General features: G+C 46.4%; 1 protein-coding gene across 1 annotated transcript in view; it reads right to left on the bottom strand.

Annotated features, from left to right (window-relative positions):
- Positions 1-267, bottom strand: part of ETV5 (ETS variant transcription factor 5) — a 59,176-nt gene extending 58,909 nt beyond the window's left edge. Inside the window, exon 1 of the mRNA XM_081063604.1 lies at positions 87-267. The gene's annotated coding sequence lies outside the window, so the exon portion shown is untranslated. The remainder of the gene's footprint in view (positions 1-86) is intronic.
- Positions 268-18,963: the final 18,696 nt, after the last annotated feature.

Genomic DNA, 18,963 nt, shown 5'->3' with positions numbered 1-18,963 from the left:
GAATCAGCCCGTGAACTCTCGGGCCCTCCGGACCCGATCCCGGACGCCCCCTCTGTGCTCCCCTTTTCCCCTCGACGCCCCCTCACCTGAGGCGGCGGCTCTCCTCCCCTGGCAGCGGCTCCGGGCGCAGGCGCGCTCACGCACGCGCGCACCGGGCCTGGGCGCTTAAGCAAACGGCTGGGCCGAACCGCTCTGGGGACACTGAACCGCTCCGCGCACCAGCCGCTGGACTCTGCGCCGCAGCTGCCAACCAGGCTGGAGCGCTGGCCCGGCCCCCGGCGGCCCCCTGCTCTGCCCGCCACCATTGGCCTGCGGCCCCAGCCCAGCCGCGATCCCATTGGCCCTGGGCCCCTACCCCGGCTGTCCATCACTTCTTGTTTACCTGTCTGCGGACAAATCCAGCCACGCCGCCCCACCAACTCCGGTTCCCATTGGTCCATAGCGCCTCCCTTCCCACCCCTCAGGGGTCTGTTATACATAATTTATGCACCGGGGGCCATTGGCCAATCAGCACAGGCTTGTTTATGTAATGAATGTAAGGACGTTTTTCATTCATAAAAAACGCGACCTGAGGGGGAAGCTTAGCTGAGTCAGTGAAGCACTTAAAGGGGCCGAGGCTCGGAGGAGCTGCATTTATTTCCCTCCTCGCAGCAATCCCAACTTTTCACCGAGGCACGGCATTTTCCCCTTCCCCATTCACCCCACTTCTTCCACTAGCAATGCCACCGCCAGGATTGGGCTGCTGGGCGCCGGAGGGTCACAGCTGCAGCACCGAGCAAAGTTATCATTTTAGAATTTAGGAGAGAGGAATTCGTCATTCCACCCAGAGAAACTCGCTGACCGACCTGGGCGTGCGGCCCACAGAAACACAGAAAACGGAAACCGAGCCCTCTAATCTTAGTTACCTTTAAGAGAGGCCTTAATTTCCTTCAACCAGGTTTCCAGTGGGGAAGAATTTAAGCAGTATCTCCCTTTAAAATCTGAGCTCTCAAACAGATTTCAGTTGCTATTTTATACTGGCAAGATTTAGGTCGAACCAAATTCCGTTTTTATACCCATGTTTAATTGCAGTTTATAATCTCTGCCAGAGTGGGTTTTGGACCCGACATGAGAGAGGGTCGGCGCCCAAAGAAATCCTCTGTAGGGACGGCACCAACCAGTCAACCCACCTGGAAACAAATGCCTCCGAAACGGGTTTGCAGAGTTAGACCGCCTGCCTACCCCCCAGGCTGCTCGTTTTCCATTTAAGTGTTGAATGCAAGATGGTGCGTTTGCGGATTAGATCCCGTGCAGCTGGGAACGACGAGAAGCTATTCTGCTTGCCAAACGATGGGGCACTAACTGCAGTTGCTGAGATTCTTAACAGGGTGTTCCAGGAAACAAATAAGCAATCCTCACCCATCTCCTCTCCCTGTACCGCCTCCTGTGAAGGCCGAGGGGAGGCTCTCTGCTCTCTCCGGGAGCTCTGTTCTGTTGGCGAGCCCTGCCATTCACCCAGTGTGCCAACGGTAGGGAGGAAAGACGCCAAATGTTATGAGAGAGACCCTAGTAAAGGTGGCCCTAGGGTAGGGAACTCTGAGGCTGCTCCTCAACCCCACCGTAAGGAATGCGGTGTCGATTTTTAGGGAAAAAAATATTTTTTAAGTCAAAATTTGCCCACCTTCTTTTCTGCTGTCACTTGTGTATCCTAAACAGAGCTAGCAGGCACTTCGTCTGTAGTGTATAACCCAAGAAATGTGGGAGTTCCCCTAAGGAACCTGGAGTACCTTCATTGAGTCTTGGGCCTTGGGCCCAGCACTGACTGACCATGCATGAGCTATTGACTTTGTGAGAGACTGGGGTGGGCATGAGTTGATGAGTGAGAAAGTGCTCTGCACTTTGAACAAGCAGTTCTGTGATATTTAATTTCCTACTAGTAGAGCATTTTGCTACGAGCCCCAGCTCCAGTAAAGCTTTCCCTTAATGCTTCTCTTCATTCCCCAGGTAGGGCCATTTTTCTTTGGTGGCTGGAGGGATTACCCTAGTCCAGTTGTGCTCCCATTGCATTGCTGACATTTGTGAAGGCTCCATCCCTCCTAGAGGGATAGACTCAGGGCCCAGGGTAGCTCCCTGAACCTCTTCCTCCCCAGCTTGTCTGCCCCCATCCTGTCCCATCTCATCTCATCTGATTGTGTTCTCTGATCTAGTTTCTCCAGGAAAGCTTTCTTACTCATCTTTGCTTAAATTTGTCTCAGGCTCCAGCTCTCCTCCCGAAGGTCTGCAGCCCACAGAACCACATATCTTTACCCTATAAACCATAGCACATCAATCACACTTTATAACTCTGCCTACAGGGAAATAGTGCAGGACACTTCACAGCAACTTTCTCTCTGGAATTGGACTTGTTGTCTGGAGTGTGACTCTTGTGACCTTTGCCTCCAGCCAACGCTCTCCATCCTACCTTGGGAAGAGAAGTTGGATATTTCTGGATTAAGTAATAATAAATATTGGCTAAATTGGGGGTACAAGAGGAGTTGGGGGATGGGTTTTTATGAGAAGGTTGTCACAGACAAAAGATTATGTGTAGGGATTTACACCAGAATAGAGCACTTGCCAATTAATTATTTAATCATTCAGTAAAAAAAATTTTTTTTTGGTACCAAATACTCAGCCGGACCCTGTGCCAGGCAAAAAAGTTATAGAGATGAATACAATCCATTCTGTGTCTTGGAGGAGCCTATATTCTATGCATAATTTCAGCAGCTGAAGTTTACTGAGTACTTAATATATGACCTATTCATATCATGTATAATTCGCTATAAATTATCTTATTTAATCCTCATAATAATAGCACTAAAGTGGTCTCTACAATTAATATCTACATGTTATAGACAAGAAACTGAGGCACAGAGAGGTAAGTAACTGGCCAACGTTCACACAGCTTGCAGGTTTTTGTACCTGGATAAACCCTAAGGCAGGAGACTTAGCATGCAGTTCTGTTATTCAGAAAACCACCAGAAAACATAATTTGATTCCCACTTGTCCAGTAGAGGACAGAATTGGTTGAAGTCAGGCAGATTTTAGCTCAGTATAGTGTTAGGAAGGATTTGGGAATGTTTCGAGTGCCCCAAATGAAGGAATACTGCTGCTGGGAATGAGTTTCCTGTCACGGGAGGCATTTACACAGAAAGATTTAGGGAGAGCACAACGGGACTACTGCATTGAGTGGGATAGATGAACTCAGAGGACTGCTCCAGCTTTTGGGGTCTATGATTCTGAGAATTTGAAGCTGGTGTTGGACAGGGAGTCCCTGGGCCCAGGTACCTTGGCTCTGCGTGAAATATAAGGGTATTCGCATGTTGACCTACCTTGCAGACTGACGCCTGGTCCCAGAGCTGTTTCCTTATTGTTAAGTGTTTATGATATCTTCTCTCTGTGCCTCTTCCTTCTTTGCTTCTGCTTCTCCTTAGTGACTTACCTTCCCTACTCCTAGTGCCATCTCACTCCCCCTCTTCTCTTGTTATCTTTGCCTTTATAAGAGGTAAGTGTCAGTATTTAGAAGTTCTTTGTCTGGTAACGTTTATTTTTTCCTCCTAAGAACATTGCTTACTTTGGAGGTTTTGTTCAGCATGTGTTCTAATGTACCATTCCCTCTCCTCCAGGAGAGAAACAGGCCTGGAAAAGATAACAAAAAAAGAGACCTGCCCTCTGGAACATTCATCTAGTGTCAATCTAGCCTTTGTCCTCTGGCAGTAGCAAAACTCACTTAATCACAACAGGATAACCAGCTCCTTGTTCTTCAATTTGCACCATGTCTTCAGAGAAACAACACAGAAGGACAGAAAAACAAGTCTCTTGCCCCAAGCCTAAAAGTTTCTGTTAGTCTTTAGAGAACTGCTTTTAAAGTTTTCCCTTAAAATCCCAAAAGCAAGTTAAAGTGTAAAGCAGATAACCCTTGCCCTGAGCTGATCATCAAAATGGCGGTGGGAAGTGTGGCAGCATCACAATCTTGGTCCTGCACATTAGGGAAATGCCTCATGTTCGTCTGTCGTCTGTTAGAAATGCTGTCTGTCATGAGTATAGCCTTGTCTGGGGGCTATGTGTGAGCCAGTACATGGCCCCTAGGGTCCTTTCCCATTCTTGTGTCTTAAGGATGAAAGGACTTGAGGACAGTGTCAAAAAGCTACCCACAGATTTTTTTTTTCTTCTTCAAGGGATAAAGGATTCTAGCTGGTTGGCACACCTTCCTTTCTAAAATTCAGCAATAAATATTCTAAAAACTAAGGAGGGAAAAGAAGCTCTTTAAGAGTCCATGTCTCTTTAAACACTTAGGGGCCATATTGTCTTCAGGGTTCCTTATAGCCAGGGAATAATCATAACTGACATTGACTTGGGGCTTAATATGAGGCAGACACTATTCTAAAACTATTCTAAACACTTCACATGTATTAGCACATTTAGTCCCAACAACAGCCCTGCAAAGGAGCTATTGTTATTATCACCTCCACTTTTCACAGATGAGAAAATGTAGGTACAGGAAGGTTACACAAATTGCTCCAGGTCGCACAGCTTGCACATGGTAAGCAAGGGCCCTCTACAGAGCCTGGCTATTCACCATTCTGCTGGGCTGCCTTAGCCCCAGGAAAGCCTTTTGTGCTTGATGACAGAAGCCAATACTGAAAGAGCACTTTACTGTGCCAGACCCTTTATGGCTTTGCTTATATTAACCTACCTGATCCTCGTAATCACCCTGTGATGGAGATACCGTGATTATCCCTATTTTATAGATGAGGAAACTGAGGCATAGAGAGGTGAGGTAACTTGCCCAACATCACATAGCTAATAAGAGTTGGAGTCAGGAGCCCAATGCAGATATTGAACAGAGTCCTTGCTCTGAAAAAACTTTACTGTGTGATCTTAGTGCCTGCAATCTCCCACTCTATCAATTTCCCGCATCTTGCCTTTGGGGCTCTGGCTATTTATCTGCCACTCCCATGAGAATCACAGCGCTTCCTTGGGAATGTGCTCCAGCAACTCCAGTCAGACTCCTGAATTATTATCTAGGGCAGCTAGAAAAATCAGTAAGGCCACTTTAGAAAGAGAATGGAAACTACCTTTACTGAGCATCCCCTATATGCCAGGCTCTGTGCTAGACCCTTTACATACATTGTCTTATTTAATATCCCCAGTCCTTCTCAGTGGTAATAATACGCAGTTAGCAGATGTTTAAACTGAGGGTCGATGTAAGGTTAGAAAAGATGTTTGAGGTTTCACAGTTAGGAAGGAGCAAGCCAGCCCACTGACCAAATGCAAGTTCTTGACCCTCTGACCCACTGGCCTAGTGGGGCCTTATGCCTTCCTGGCTCCTTTCCTGAACCTGAGGACATCCTCTCTCCTGCCTCCTTCTCCTAACTCTCAATTCTTAGATTTTATAAAACATCCACTATCGAGAAAACCTGGTGGCACATGTTACATTTAGATTCTTGATGGCTGAGGGATTTCTTCCTTAAGCTCCATACCCCAGAAAAACAATAGGGTGGAAATCTTTGGAACGTTCCCTTGGCTTTCCATTGCCTTCAGAAAGGAGTGCAGCTCCACAGCAGGGTCTTCACTGAGCCCTGGTGACCCTGAAGTCTCTCCTGAACATTCAGGGCCCTTCTGTCTGGCTATGCAGGACAGAGCCACCTTTCCTCAAGCCAGTCACGTGCTGCCAGCTTCCTGCTCTATCTCTGAGACCCATAAGGGACTCTGCCTGTCCCTACATGAGGGAGCCTCAGGCTGCTAGGCTTTTGGGGGACCCTGTGTCTGATCTTTCGAGTTTTCCTGCTCCTTTTCCATGTTATGTTGCCAATTGGAACTTCTCAGTACATTAAGAACATGGCTCTCCGCGGCCCCTCATGTCCACTGTAATTTTCTGCTTCTGAAATCGGCAAACCAAGTGAGTTTAAAATGGGCATAGAGAAAGAGTCCATGGGTTCTGAGCTCTAACATGCCTCCTCCAATGAGGAAGTAGATGAACTTGAATGTGTAGACTTGGCAAAATCTATTTTGACCGTTCAGAGTCCTCTTTTGCTTCCTTTTATGCCCTTAGTGGAGAGTTTCGTATGGCCAGGGCTTAACCCAGCTGCGACATGCTCAGACTTTAGCCCCCGAAGTCTCAGTAGCAGGCTAACTCAGAATTTGACCCCCTTGAGCTAAGAAAGGCCTCATTTTGGCATCGCCCCACAGCCCCACTGGAAGAGCAGGCTAAGGGGCTGGCAGGCGATGGGGGTGGGGGTTCTGGAATGTGCGTTCTCTCATGGGCCTGCTTCAACGTGGCAGCTGGAGAGCGGGTGGTAAGGAGGGTGGTTCTTTCAGCTCTTGGCTTGGTTTGTAAGTACCCACCCCCGCTTGCTACGGCTCTATCAGACTTGTGGAGGGAGGGGGCTGTATTTATCTTGAGTTGGACAAAGGGAAGCTCAACCAGGCCCAAACGGTAATAGAACCCCCAGGTGAAATGCCCTATCAGTGAATTCCATCACATGGCTTCAGGATTCAAATGGGAAGTCTAGCCTGCCCTTCCAACCTGAGGCAATCTTCCCTTCCTTTGTTACTTGAAGCCAAACAGTGTTTAAAAGCAAGTAGATGGCCTCTTCTGCTCCTCCCCAGCCAGGATTCTTACTAATTATCTGTCTCTGGCCTCTTACACTGGGGCATAACGCAGCTTTTTAAACCAGAGCCCACCTGAAAACCTCTCCTCATCCCTGCTACTCTGCCTTCTTTCCCATTAAGAAGCCAAACTACATGGTTGAAAATGCAAACTTTGATAGTAGCATCCTATCCCAGGAAAGCTTGGACTTCTCTCCGGTTCTCTCAGGTCCTCTGTCTGTTTCTGTGCTTACGCTCTGCCTCGGAGCAGGACACACGTGCTCCTAAAACGATTAGGGAGCACATTTTAGCTCCCATCTCCCAACACTGTCCCATGGCTGGATATCTAGGAGGCCAGAAGGTCAGTATCAAACTCTTAAGAAGGATTATCAGCTTGATGTAAGGGAATACTCGGGCGTCTCAAGTGTGGCCTATTTTGTGTTTGTTTACTTTTTATTGAAGTACAACAGATACACTGGAAAGTACACAAATCATAAGTGTGGAACTTGATGAATTTTCGCAAAGCAAGCACCTCTGTATATCTAATACCCAGATTATAAAACAGCATCATCAGGTCTCCTCTCCCCAAAGACTCTCTGGTGCCCCCTGCTAGTCACTAACTTCCCCTCCTCACTCCCCACAAGGGTAGCCACCGTCCTGGCTTCTAACATCACAGATTAATATTGCCTGTTTTTGTACATTATATAGATAGCATCTTTTGTGTCTGACATCTTTTCTTCAGCATTATGTTTGGAAGAGTCATTCATTTTGTAGTGTGTAGATTTATTTTATTCATTCGCTTTGTTGTATGGTATCCCATTGTATGAATATATTATAACCGACTTATCCATTTTACTATTAATGGACATTTGGGCAGTTTCTGTTTTTCGCTATTAATGCTGTTGCCATGAACTTTCTAAGTGAGACTCTAGTATATGGCTTTTGGCAAACATCAACCTAATTTTTATTGGTTCATTTAAGATATAGTCACAGCATTCATTTTAATGTTTTGTACCTGTGAAAAGGGACAGAGTCTCATGACAAAAATCTCAACATCACAGAAATGTGTGGAATGGAAAATAAAAGCTCCTACATTACCTCCTAGCCTACACTCATTCTCAAGAATCATATACTATTAAGTTTCTTGTGTATAATTCTAGATATTTTCTATTGCTTAGACAATCATATTTAAATATCAACCAGCCTTATAACCTTAAAAACAAAACAAAAACAAATGGGTTTTTACTATACTGTATTTCTGTCCTCTTCCCCTCCCTACCAACAGCACTCTAGAGTCCCAGCAGTAAGAGGATGAGGGTGTTGGGCCATGAAAGGTGAATAGCTCTTCCCTCTCGTGGATGAGTCTGGGCTATCACTTTTAATAGGCCCTTATCAAGGTAAGACACCTGGGAGTTTGCCCAGCAGTAAATTTCATTTCTACTTGCATCAACATTTGTTGAATAGCTGGTGTCCTCAGCACGAGGCTTGTCCCAGAAGAGCTCCCAGTCTGGTGGGAGGTGGGTGAAAGGCACAGGAATAAATAGTTATTATACAGTGTTTATAGGTGTCGTAATAGAGGCCTGAAATGGGTTCTGGGAGTACAAATGAAGGAGCAGTGAGTACTTCCTGTTAGGGTCAAGGAAGGCACCTGAGAGAGTTGACATTTAGGCCAGGCCTTGAAGGATTAATTACTAGGACTTTGCTGGGCAGAGCAAGGAGGGAAGGGTCTTCTAGGCAGAGGGAATAGCAGTCACAAATATATGGAGGATTAGCAGTAACTGGTATGTCCAGGAGCTGGCAATTGCTCATGAATGGCAAAAATGTAGGATATTACACCCGGAAGGAGACATGACTGAGGGGAGACTAGAATAGATCTATTTGGAGGACAAGGTCTGGGGTCATATACAGTCATTAGAGGGGTGACCATTCTCATTTTGGAATCATGTGGTACATCTCAAAGGTGCTTAAAAACAATCAACCAAAAGACACAGAAAGACATCTTCCAACATCACATACCCTCGGAAGCTATCAATTACAGCATGTATCCCATTGTTCATATGTCTGTGCTGTCCCCGGAACAAACTCCTCTAGTAGAGACCCTCTTGGCTGCTTGTCCCAATTACCTAGCTCCAAACACAACATCTGGCACTTAGCAGGTGGTCACCAAAGGATGAATGAATATGTGAGTGAGTGAGTGATTTCTATTGCATGGTAAAACACCATGCTTGAGAAAGGGGGTGGCTGGGTTACCTTCCCTTTGTGTATTTGTGTTTATACATGCCCAGCTTCCGCCTGCCCACATGGTGGGAGAGGAATGAGGAGCTGGTTACCTGGCCTCTGCAGTAGCTCAGGGTTCACACTAAAGGAAATGCTTCATTTTCTTAGCGGCTATACCTGGGCCCTGGGACATTAAGTTTCGTTTCAGTCACATTTGGGGTGACAGGAAGTTAGGTGAGAACCTACAGTTTCAGCTCAGCTCAGCAACTCAGAGGAATTCAGACCGCACCAAAATGCTCAAAGCTCCCATTTCCATTTCTAAAACCCAGGTCTGTACCAGAGGGGATCGGCCTCTTATTCAACCTAGACCCTGCCCCACAGGTGCCCCCTTATCCTCTGGGCTGGCAATCTCAAACAAGTTGAAAGAACCACTTTCTATTTCTCCTCTGGCCTGCATGGTCCTTCTAAGTGTGGCTAGATCCCAGTGCCTGTAGAGGGTCTCCTTTAGGCAGCCAAGAAAGAGCACCATTTTGGCCTGATCACTGAGGCATTTTCTTCAGGTAGCATCCTGGTTGGAATTTCACATGCCCTTTGACTTGAACCACCTTTGAAATATTTCGTCACTCTTGTTGCTCCTTTCTCTAAAACCTAATTGCTTTGTATTTATCTGGGTTTCATCTGGACCTTCCCACTTAGGAATGTTCATCTTGAACCTGGAAACTGACCTTAGGGCCTGTTCTGACAGGGTTGTCTCAGCCACAGTAGAATGTAAAAGCCAAATATGGTCTTCCTTTTCCTCCATATGTGTTAAAATTGACTTCAATGACAAGATGTAATTTTTCATTACAGGATCTGTGTTTTACCTTTTCAAACCCACACATTCCCAGTGGGAATGCGGGTAGCATTCTTTTACTATGTACACCTTGCAAATGTAAATGGTAACGAGGTAATCCATATGGTAATATGGTAATAATTCTACAAGCTCATATCTGGAAGAAGCTCTTTATTTATTCAGAGTTTTTCAGTGGGTTAGACTACACCCCCCTGTTTTCCAGATTCACTGCCTTCTCTCCACACAGCTACTAAAGTACACCTGTGCTCCCTTGCGTTCTGAACAGAGTGTGAATCTGGAGCCAAAGCCCCATTTCATATCTCAACTCCATCACTACTAACAATGTGACTGTTGGTCTTGGCCATTTCACTCTCTGCCCATTGTCTTCCATCTGAAAAATGGGTATAATAATTCCCGCCTCACAGAGCTATTTGACTATTCAGTGAAAGTGTGATGTCCAGTGCCTAGCAGGTGTGGGCGGTGAAACTGGGTTTCCATCATGGCTCTGCCACTTGCTAAGTGAGTGAATCCGAGCAAATTTGATCTCTCTGAGCCTCAGTCTTATCATCTGTAAAACAGAGATAATAATGCAAACTTCAGGGTTTCTGAGGAGGAATAAATAGAATATTCAGAAAGCCTCTAGCAGAGTGTCTGGCATAAAGTAGAAACATAATATATCTTGCTCCCTCCCCTTTTCTCTGTATGAATTCAGGTACTAACTAGGTCATGAAGCTAACTTTTCATGACCACTACTGACCTTTTCAGTATTCCCTGGGATACATTAAAGAGTTCCCAACAGTTTGCTTCTCAATATGATATTTCTTCCCTTACAGATGCCACTTAGTGTTTTTAACTAATTTTGTCTGATGTCTAGTTTTTCTCTCTTCTTCACTGATTTCTGAAGGAACTAAAGGAGTTCTGTCCGATCTCAGGACAGAGAGCAGGAAGCCTTCACAGGGGAAGTGCTGTTTGAGTGTGGGACCTTGCAGAGTGCCAAGGAATTCTTTGTCAGAGAATGAGATGTGGAGGTCCTATACAGATAAAGGCACAAATGTGCGTGAGTGTAACGTGACTGAAGCAATGGTTTGCAAAGTCACCCAGGTGTCCTGGCTCACAGAAATCATAATTTTCTTAGTAGACCACCAAGATTTTTTTTTTAAAGACTCTCACAAAAGCATGTGGTACATAATTCTATCACATGAACCAAGAACAATTTTATTAGTGGGAAATGGGAATTTGTTTTATGTGTACATATAAAACCACAACCATGAGCACGTGTCTATGAAATAAACAATCTGTTGAAGACACGTGATGGGCTGTTGCTGAAGCTTTTCCGTGATTTTTCACCAGGGACTTGTTTTTTCCCTTTGCCATCTGTGGGCTCTCACTAGAGCTAGGCAGAGCTGCCGGTGCCAAAGGTTTAACAAAAGTTGATGGGGGAAAACTTAACATTGAGAAAATTGTATCTTTGAGCATAATTTGGACAAGACTCCATTATTCTGTTTTAGTGAAGGGAGATTTCTTTCCAATTGATGGGACTTCTGAGTGTCACTGAACTGCAGTTTACAGGATGGGGAGCGCTGGGCTGGATGCTGGGGTGAGGGTAGGGAGGATGGGGGAGTACATGGAGGTGCAGGACAGAGAAAGGTGAGTTTGGAGGGAGTTGAGTATGGATTGTGTATTGGGAATCTGCAGAATTTGGATCTGATTCCTTCAGCAAGAGGGAGCCAAGGTAATTTCTGAAGTAGGGGAGTGACAAGTGGAAAAGGGAAAATAGGGGAAGACAAATCTAATGGGTGTGAAGAGTGGCTTGAAGTACAGCAGAGCAGAGAGATGAGAGAAAAATAGTGCAGATTCTGGATGAAGAGATGGGATGGATTAGAAAAAGCATTTATTAACCTTCTTCTTTGTCCTGGCCCAGAACATTCCAAAGTGCAAATGAACAGCGTTGGGTCCACAGGAAGAGCGGGGAAGGCTGTCCATAGGCTACTGGCACTCTGAGTGCCTCAGAATGATTGGAATCAACCCAGCAAGTCCTTCTGCTGCTGGTTTCTGCCTCTGAGCTTGCACAGAGGAGGGAGAACAGAGTTCTAAATGCCTTCAGTGAGTAAGTGACTAAGCTCACACCAGGCTGGGGAGGAGGCTCAGATTTGCTCCTTCCCCTGTCTCCCCTCCCCCCTCCACACTTGGGATTTCTTCCAAGAGCCCTTTGTCAACCCTGACCATGAATGGTAGAGGTCAGGCAGTTCAAGCCATTTTGAGCACAAATCCAGGGTTGACAAGTAACAGAATCCTGCAGGCTGTTACATTTGTTATTTTAAAAGACTTGGTACATTATTACTTATAAGGGAGTAGGATCCCAAGTAGGAATTTTTCTTTCCATAGGCAGGTGTGTGTGTGTGTGTGTGTGTGTGTGTGTGTGTGTGTGTGTGTGAGTCAGAAAGAGAGAGAGAGAGAGAGAGAGACAGAGACAGAGACAGAGATAGAGAGACAGAGAGAGAATAGGTATGACTACTGGAGATCTGGCCAGATTTTGTTGTCCGTTTCAGAGGAGGGTCGACTGCCCCCTTCCCATTGTGAATGACAGCTGTCAGACAAAGGGAGGGTTGCACCAGATGCACCCATCAGGTCCTGGGAGAGGCAAGGCAATAACACTCAGAGTACCAGGGGTATTGTAAACGCATCAGAGAGGTCTTATAATTGCACTTTGTAAGGGGGAATCTAAAAGACAATTCATTTTCAAAGCAAACAGGTTTTCAAAAATTCTTTCGAATGGATTGGGTTAATATTGTGTGGCTTTTAAATTACATTGCATGGTGTTGAAAAATAGAAGATCTAATGAGATAGAGAATAGCAGTTGCTTTGAATAACAAATGAGTAGGAATGAGCAGACTGGCTTTTGTACAGGCTGGCTTCCCTGGTGAAGCAGTCCCCTGGAAAGGAGCTTTGGGGTCAGCAAATCTGAATTCTGACTCTAACTGGGCTATCTTGGGCAAGTCACTTGGCCTCTCTGAGCCTCAGATTCCCCACTTACAAAATGAGATAGATGAAGACACCAATATCTTTTTACCTGCAGTTTGTTGAGAGGATTCAAACACCAGGTAACAGTGAGTAAATGGTGGCTAAGCCTGCCCTGTGGAGTAGCAGAGGCTTGTTTTTTGACTCAGAATTCTTAACAGGTGTGCCTCTCCTCAGGCCAGCTCAACCCAGAAGACTCACACTTACAGGACGTGGAAATGGAGGGGGAGCCCTGGGTTATATTTTTAGAATCCACCACCGGGATTTTAAGCGATCTGTCTTCAGTCGTTTAGTAAGTGGTTTAATTTGCACGCACTGTATTTCCACATCTGATAGTTCAACACTGTTGTTTTTTGGTCCCAGCCTGTAAGCAGGGACAGGGCTGGACTAAGGGAAAGCTGAAACATTGCATTCCTCGGTCAGACCTTCGAAACCCTGCAATCAAACTTGAGGCTGTATTTGGAAACAACTGTATCCGATTACGGCCTATTATAGAAGGTTCTGAACTTCTAAGAATTCCTTAGTAGGACACAAACAAAATACAAAGATCTCTTCCTAATTTTCTGCCATTAGGAAGTTTTGTCTTCCTGACTTCTCCAGGCATTCTGCATATTTGTTAAAATGTAGGCACACAGATTCCTGGCCTGTGAAGTTTGGGTGGGCAAAAGGCTAGCTTCCTTTGGGCCCGGAGGTGAGAAAGTTTGTTTTAACTCACATACATTTCTGAGAGGTAGACTTCTCCATTAGTTAACCATGGCCATCAAGTAAAGGTTTCTGGTGTGAGTGTGTGGCAGGGGATTTTCAAATCACAGGTGTGGCACTTCTGAATCTGTAGAATGGTAGGGGAGAGAATTTTGTAGTCGCCTGTCACTCCTGGGATCCTGACATATCCACAGGAAGTTTTAGTTATAAATGTGACAGGGGAACGTTGTCATCCAGTCTTCCTTTGCCCTCCTCTCTGGGAAGGAAAGAGTTACGCTTTTCCTGCCCCCGTGGACATTTTATTCTTGCAGTTCTTTGAAGTGCCCTCAGAGAGCTAAGCATCAAGCTGAAGGCAGCTCTGTGTATCTTTGCAGCAGATTAGAACATATTCTCCTTTTATTTGCTCACAGAACAAATATTTCCCTTGGAATGAAACCGAGGCTGTGGACCAGGATCAGGCAGGACCAGCCACCAAAGAGGGGAGCCCCCAGCCCCCAGGGCCAGGGCAGCTCAGGGCCTACATGATAGATATCCAGTTGCCTCATTTAGGCCCTATAGACCCATATGGACTGATTAGTTGAGTCATTTATTCATTCAGAAATAATTATCGCGCCCCTACCATGAACCAAATACTGTGCAGGTTACAGAAATAAAAAGAGAAATACATTCTGTCATCAAGGGGCTCATAGTTAAAGGGAAATAAAAGATGTTTGTATGTAATGACTCTAATCGCGGTAAAAAAGAAATCAGGGTTGTGTGTGTGTGAGGGTGGGGGGACTAGCAGAAGGTGTGTGGTGCAGTCTGCTGTGGTGTGTACGTGCTTCTGTGTGTGGGGGTATGTCTGTGTGGTGTGGGCGTTCTGTGAATATGTGTGTGGGAGTAAGTGTATGTGTATGTAGTAAGTGATGATGGTGGTGAATATGGGTGTGAGTATGTGGTACTGGTGGCCGTGTACAGGCATGTATGTGATGGTGGTATGTATGGATGTTGTGATTGTATATGTATCGATCACGGTGACGGTAGAAATGAGGTCGGGAAGACTTGTAGGCAAAGAAAGATTGGTAGGGTATACGTGTATGGGGAGGAGTAGGACGGATGGTGACAGGGTAGGAGGAAAACACAGTAGGTAGAGGACCTGTGCCAGCAAAGGCATGGAGATAAGAAACCTCTAGAGGGAATGCACAAGGGGAGGGTGAGTGGTAGGAAATAAGCTAGGAGGGAGGGTTTAATTTTGATAAATACTTCCTGATGAAGACAATGGAAGGTTTGCACCCTTTCCTCCCCTGCAGCGGTCCCTCTTCTTAAACTCAGGTGAGGATTTTGGTTTAAAGGAGTGGTTTCCTTCCCTGAAGATCAAACCCCAGCGAGGTCTCAGCCTCATGACTGAGCCTCTGAGCATTTATTACACCACGTATGCTTCTTAGAATTTCCAGCGCCCCAGCTCTCAGTAACAAAGGTGGATTCTACTGGGCTTGGGCAGAGGAGGTTTAAACACTCAAATCCCTGAGGCTCAGGTGAGAAGTGCACTGTGTGGGTACCTACATGATGGCAAGGGGATCACTAGCTCCCTAACATTTCGTGGGCTACCCTGGTTAGATATGCATTTTGTGGAGCTTTTGAAAGAACAAAGAAAGAGGCAGATGGTAGGCTCTGGTTCCCTTTCTCAAATTTTGGTTTGTTTTTCATTACTTTCCCCTCTCTAGATAGGGTCAAAGCTGCTGCATGATTAAATCTTGGCCAGCTAAGCATGATTTATTTCCATTTTATTAGACAAAGAAAGAAACTGACATTTACAGAAAATCTAATGTTTGCAAGATACATGTCATCATTATAGTTCCTTGACAGTTAAATATTAGTATTCTAATTTTATAGATGAGGGAATGACGCCTAAGAGAGGTAAGCAAAAAATCATCTAATAACCTCTGTAGTGAGTTTCCCATCAGCTGAAATTTGAACCCAAGTCTGTTTGGCACTACAGACCCTGTTCTTTTCATAATGCTTCCTGAAGGTTAGGAAGCAGCGTAATATAGTGAAATGATGATGCTTTTTATCATCAGATAGGCAGATGTTCAAATCCAAGCTCTTCCCTGTATTGGGTAGGCATTTGCGCTTGTATTCCTGCCATCCTTGCTTCCTCGGCAAATATTCATCTGGACTTTGAAGACTTAGTACAAAAACATGATAAGTATGGGGTGGCCGGATGGCTCAGTTGGCTCAGTTGGTTAGAGCGCGAGCTCTGAACAACAGGGTTGCCAGTTCGATTCCCACATAGGCCAGTGAGCTGTTCCCTCCACAACTTGATTGAAGACAACAAGCTGCCGCTGAGCTTCCAGAGCGGCGGCCGGATGGCTCAGTTGGTCACAGCACAAGCTCTCAATGAGGTTGCTGGTTTAATTCCTGCATGGGATGGTGGACTGTGCCCCCTGCAACTAAAGGAAAATGGCGACTGGACTTAAGAGCTGAGCTGCGCCCTCCACAACTCGATTGAAGGACAACTCCCTGGAGAAACACACTGTCCCCCAATATTCCCCAATAAAATTTATTTTTTAAAAAATAAGTATTTCATTAGTAATTTTACTCTGACTATATGTTGAAGTGATAATATTTGGGATATGATGAGTTAAAGCATTTGATTAAAGTTAATTTCACCTGTTCTTTTTTTAAACACTTTTTACGTGGCTTCTAGAAAATTTAAACTTACATATGTGGCTCACAACTTTATTTCTACCGAACAGCTCCACTCTAGAAGAATGAACACATAGGATGATATTTCCTATCTTAGTGCAATAATGCAAGAACATTTATCATGTGACACCCCACCCCCCACCTCCCGGAAAGGCACAGAAGAGATACTTAACAAGCAGTTTCTTTTCATTCCTGCATCACTAAGTGCTCGCTATAGAGAGGGTTGTTCTGGGACACCCGGTTCTCTTCTAATGTGGAGAGAGTGTCAGGTCACAGCTGCGGAGCTTCTTGTTCAGCCCCCTTGAGAATTCCTTAGCTTTTGGGTCCTACTACTTGAGAGGTAGTTGTTGTAATCCTTCCCCCCTCAAAGAAACCCCCAAAACACCCCAGGGCTAACACTCAGATGAAATACATGTTGCTAATTGCCATGGCCCCTAGTCATCTTGGCTTTTCTTTCTTTTAGCAGAAGAAAGTCATATGAACTACCTTGGGTGAAGTCTGACATATCTTCATTGGTCATGCAGGGTCTCCTGCGGGGTGTCAGGTGGGGTCTCTTCTCCCATTCCCCACATTAAGAACGCAGGATATGGTGAGGCCACGGAGCCATAGGTAGGGGAGTCACACCACTATAGTCTCACTGGAGGCTGGACACCACTATAGTCTCACACGACGTGCGACCTGCTGTCCGCTTTTCTGCCAACCGACTGACTCCCCTGGCAAGCTGCAATCTGCTGTGCTAACTGCAATCCGCGCTTGCCAGCCATCATCTTCTTGCTAGCCCCGATTTTCTGCTAGCGTAGCCCCAGCAGTTATATTAGTGGCCAATGGCTCACTGGTTACAGCTGACGGCCAACTAGCCACAGCTGATGGCCATCCAATCACAGTTGATGGCCATTTACTACCTGAGCCAGCACCTTTCCATGTGAGGCCGAGAGCCTGGAAACTGCACTCCTGGCTCTGTCCCACACTCCACCCCTACAGGGTCTGGCCTCACAATCTACATGACAAGTGTCTTCTGCGAGGGGACCCTGTGCGAGGAGCCTGGAGGTGAACGCAATATCTTGGACACAGCCAGGCTCTCTGGGCACAGCCAGGGTTTCCCAGGGCACCACCAGCCCTCTGGGCACAGCCAGACTTCCTGGGCTTCTTAGGGTACCACCAGTTTCCCGGGCACAGCCAGGGCCTCTCAGGGCACTGCCACTCTCTCTGGACAAAGCCAGACTTCCTGGGCTCAGCCAGGGCTTTCAGGGCACCGCCACTCTCTCTGGGCCTCTCAGGGTACCGTGCTAGAACAACAGCGCTCACAGTCAAGGTGCTTACATATTCTCCATGGCGGCCGGTTAAGACACAAAAGCAAACATCCGCCAATTCCACTACATGGTGGTATGTTCCAAAACAGTCAAGTGGTCCATAAAATTAGGGATGGAAGGCAATTCCCCATAGTCCATAGTCATTCGCCAGGGCTGTCCTGGGGGTGAGGGACGACCTTGACCTCACCCTCATCTCCCACGAAGGACTCAGGAAGCGTTTCCTCCTGGGACTACAAGTCCTGCATCCCCGGGCTGCGTTAGCAAGCACTTCCTAGCTCACAGGGCCGCAATGACCTTCGCTTTCTCCGGCCTCTGCTGGTTGGGGAACGGTCCATGTCTTCCCCCCCTTCCAGGGGGGTCCAGCTCTCAGGCAACTGCTCCTCCTGGTCTTCCTGAGACCGAGTGTTCATACGCACAAACTGCTCCACCGCCCTTCGGAGAGCTTTGGCCAGCACCGTATCCTGCTCGCTGCGCCATGTGTCAAGCGGGGAGGCATGTGGGGTCTCTGGTCCCGCTCCCCACATAAGAACGCAGGATATGGTGAGGCCAAAAAGGAACACCCACGAAGCCATAGGTAGGGAAGTCATACTACTATAGTCTCGCTGGCGGCTGGGTTGGAGACATAGGAAGTAGGAGCCACACTGTCCGCAACCCTCACTGCTCTGCTTGCAGGCTCAGCCACCATCTTCTTGCTAGCCCCCATTTTCTGCTAGCATAGCCACAGCAGTTATATTAATGGTCAATGGCTCACTGGTTACAGCTGACGGCCAACTAGCCACAGCTGATGGCCATCCAATCACAGTTGATGGCCATTTACTACCTGAGCCAGCACCTTTCCATGTGAGGCCGAGAGCCTGGAAACTGCACTCCTGGCTGTGTCCCACAATTGGATTCAAAGAGAAGAGGAACCCTTGAGTTAACGATAAGGTCTTTTCTACTTATTAGACTCGTAAAATCAGGAAAGGTTTTAGAAATTGACTAGTCCCATGTGGATGCCCCTTTCTCAGGAAGTGAGACTGAGAGATTAAGGGTCTTGCTTAGGGGAACAAAGCCAGCCAAGGTCAATGGGGTCTGGAACCTGGCATCTGCCACACCACGCTCCCCACTTGTTTTCTGAGATGTTCCCTTTCCAACTTCTTCCAGAGGGCCACCCAACCACCCCAGTTTGGTACTGCATGCTCTTCTGTTGCCTTTTTTTTCTCTGTCTTCCCTTTAATATAGCAGAAAAAGATTTTGAATACACACTAACAAATGAAGCGAAGGAGACTTTCTTGGCCTTCGCAGAGGTTCAAATGAGAAGACAACATGTATGTTTGGAGGAGCATGGATTTGGACTCACAGGCTCAAGGCTTGAGGCCTGGCCATGTGGCCTTGGAAAAACCTGTTTCCTCATCTTTAATTAACCTCACTGGGTTGTTGTGAGGAGTAAATGAGACCATGTTTCTGAAAGGACTTTGTGATCTGAGAAGCACCATACCCATGGTAGTTATTAGCATTCATTAGAGGCTAGGAGATGTTGTCGGCTGTGGAAGCAGGATGAATGAACAGGGTGACGTGGTTGCCAAAGAAAGCTAATGTGGTGTCCAGGGCGAA

The sequence above is a fragment of the Rhinolophus hipposideros genome (assembly GCF_964194185.1).
Source record: "Rhinolophus hipposideros genome assembly, chromosome: 2".
In the NCBI taxonomy this organism is placed as follows: Eukaryota; Metazoa; Chordata; class Mammalia; order Chiroptera; family Rhinolophidae; genus Rhinolophus; species Rhinolophus hipposideros.
Note: the sequence above shows the minus strand (reverse complement) of the source record. Positions and strands in the feature narration are given on the sequence as shown.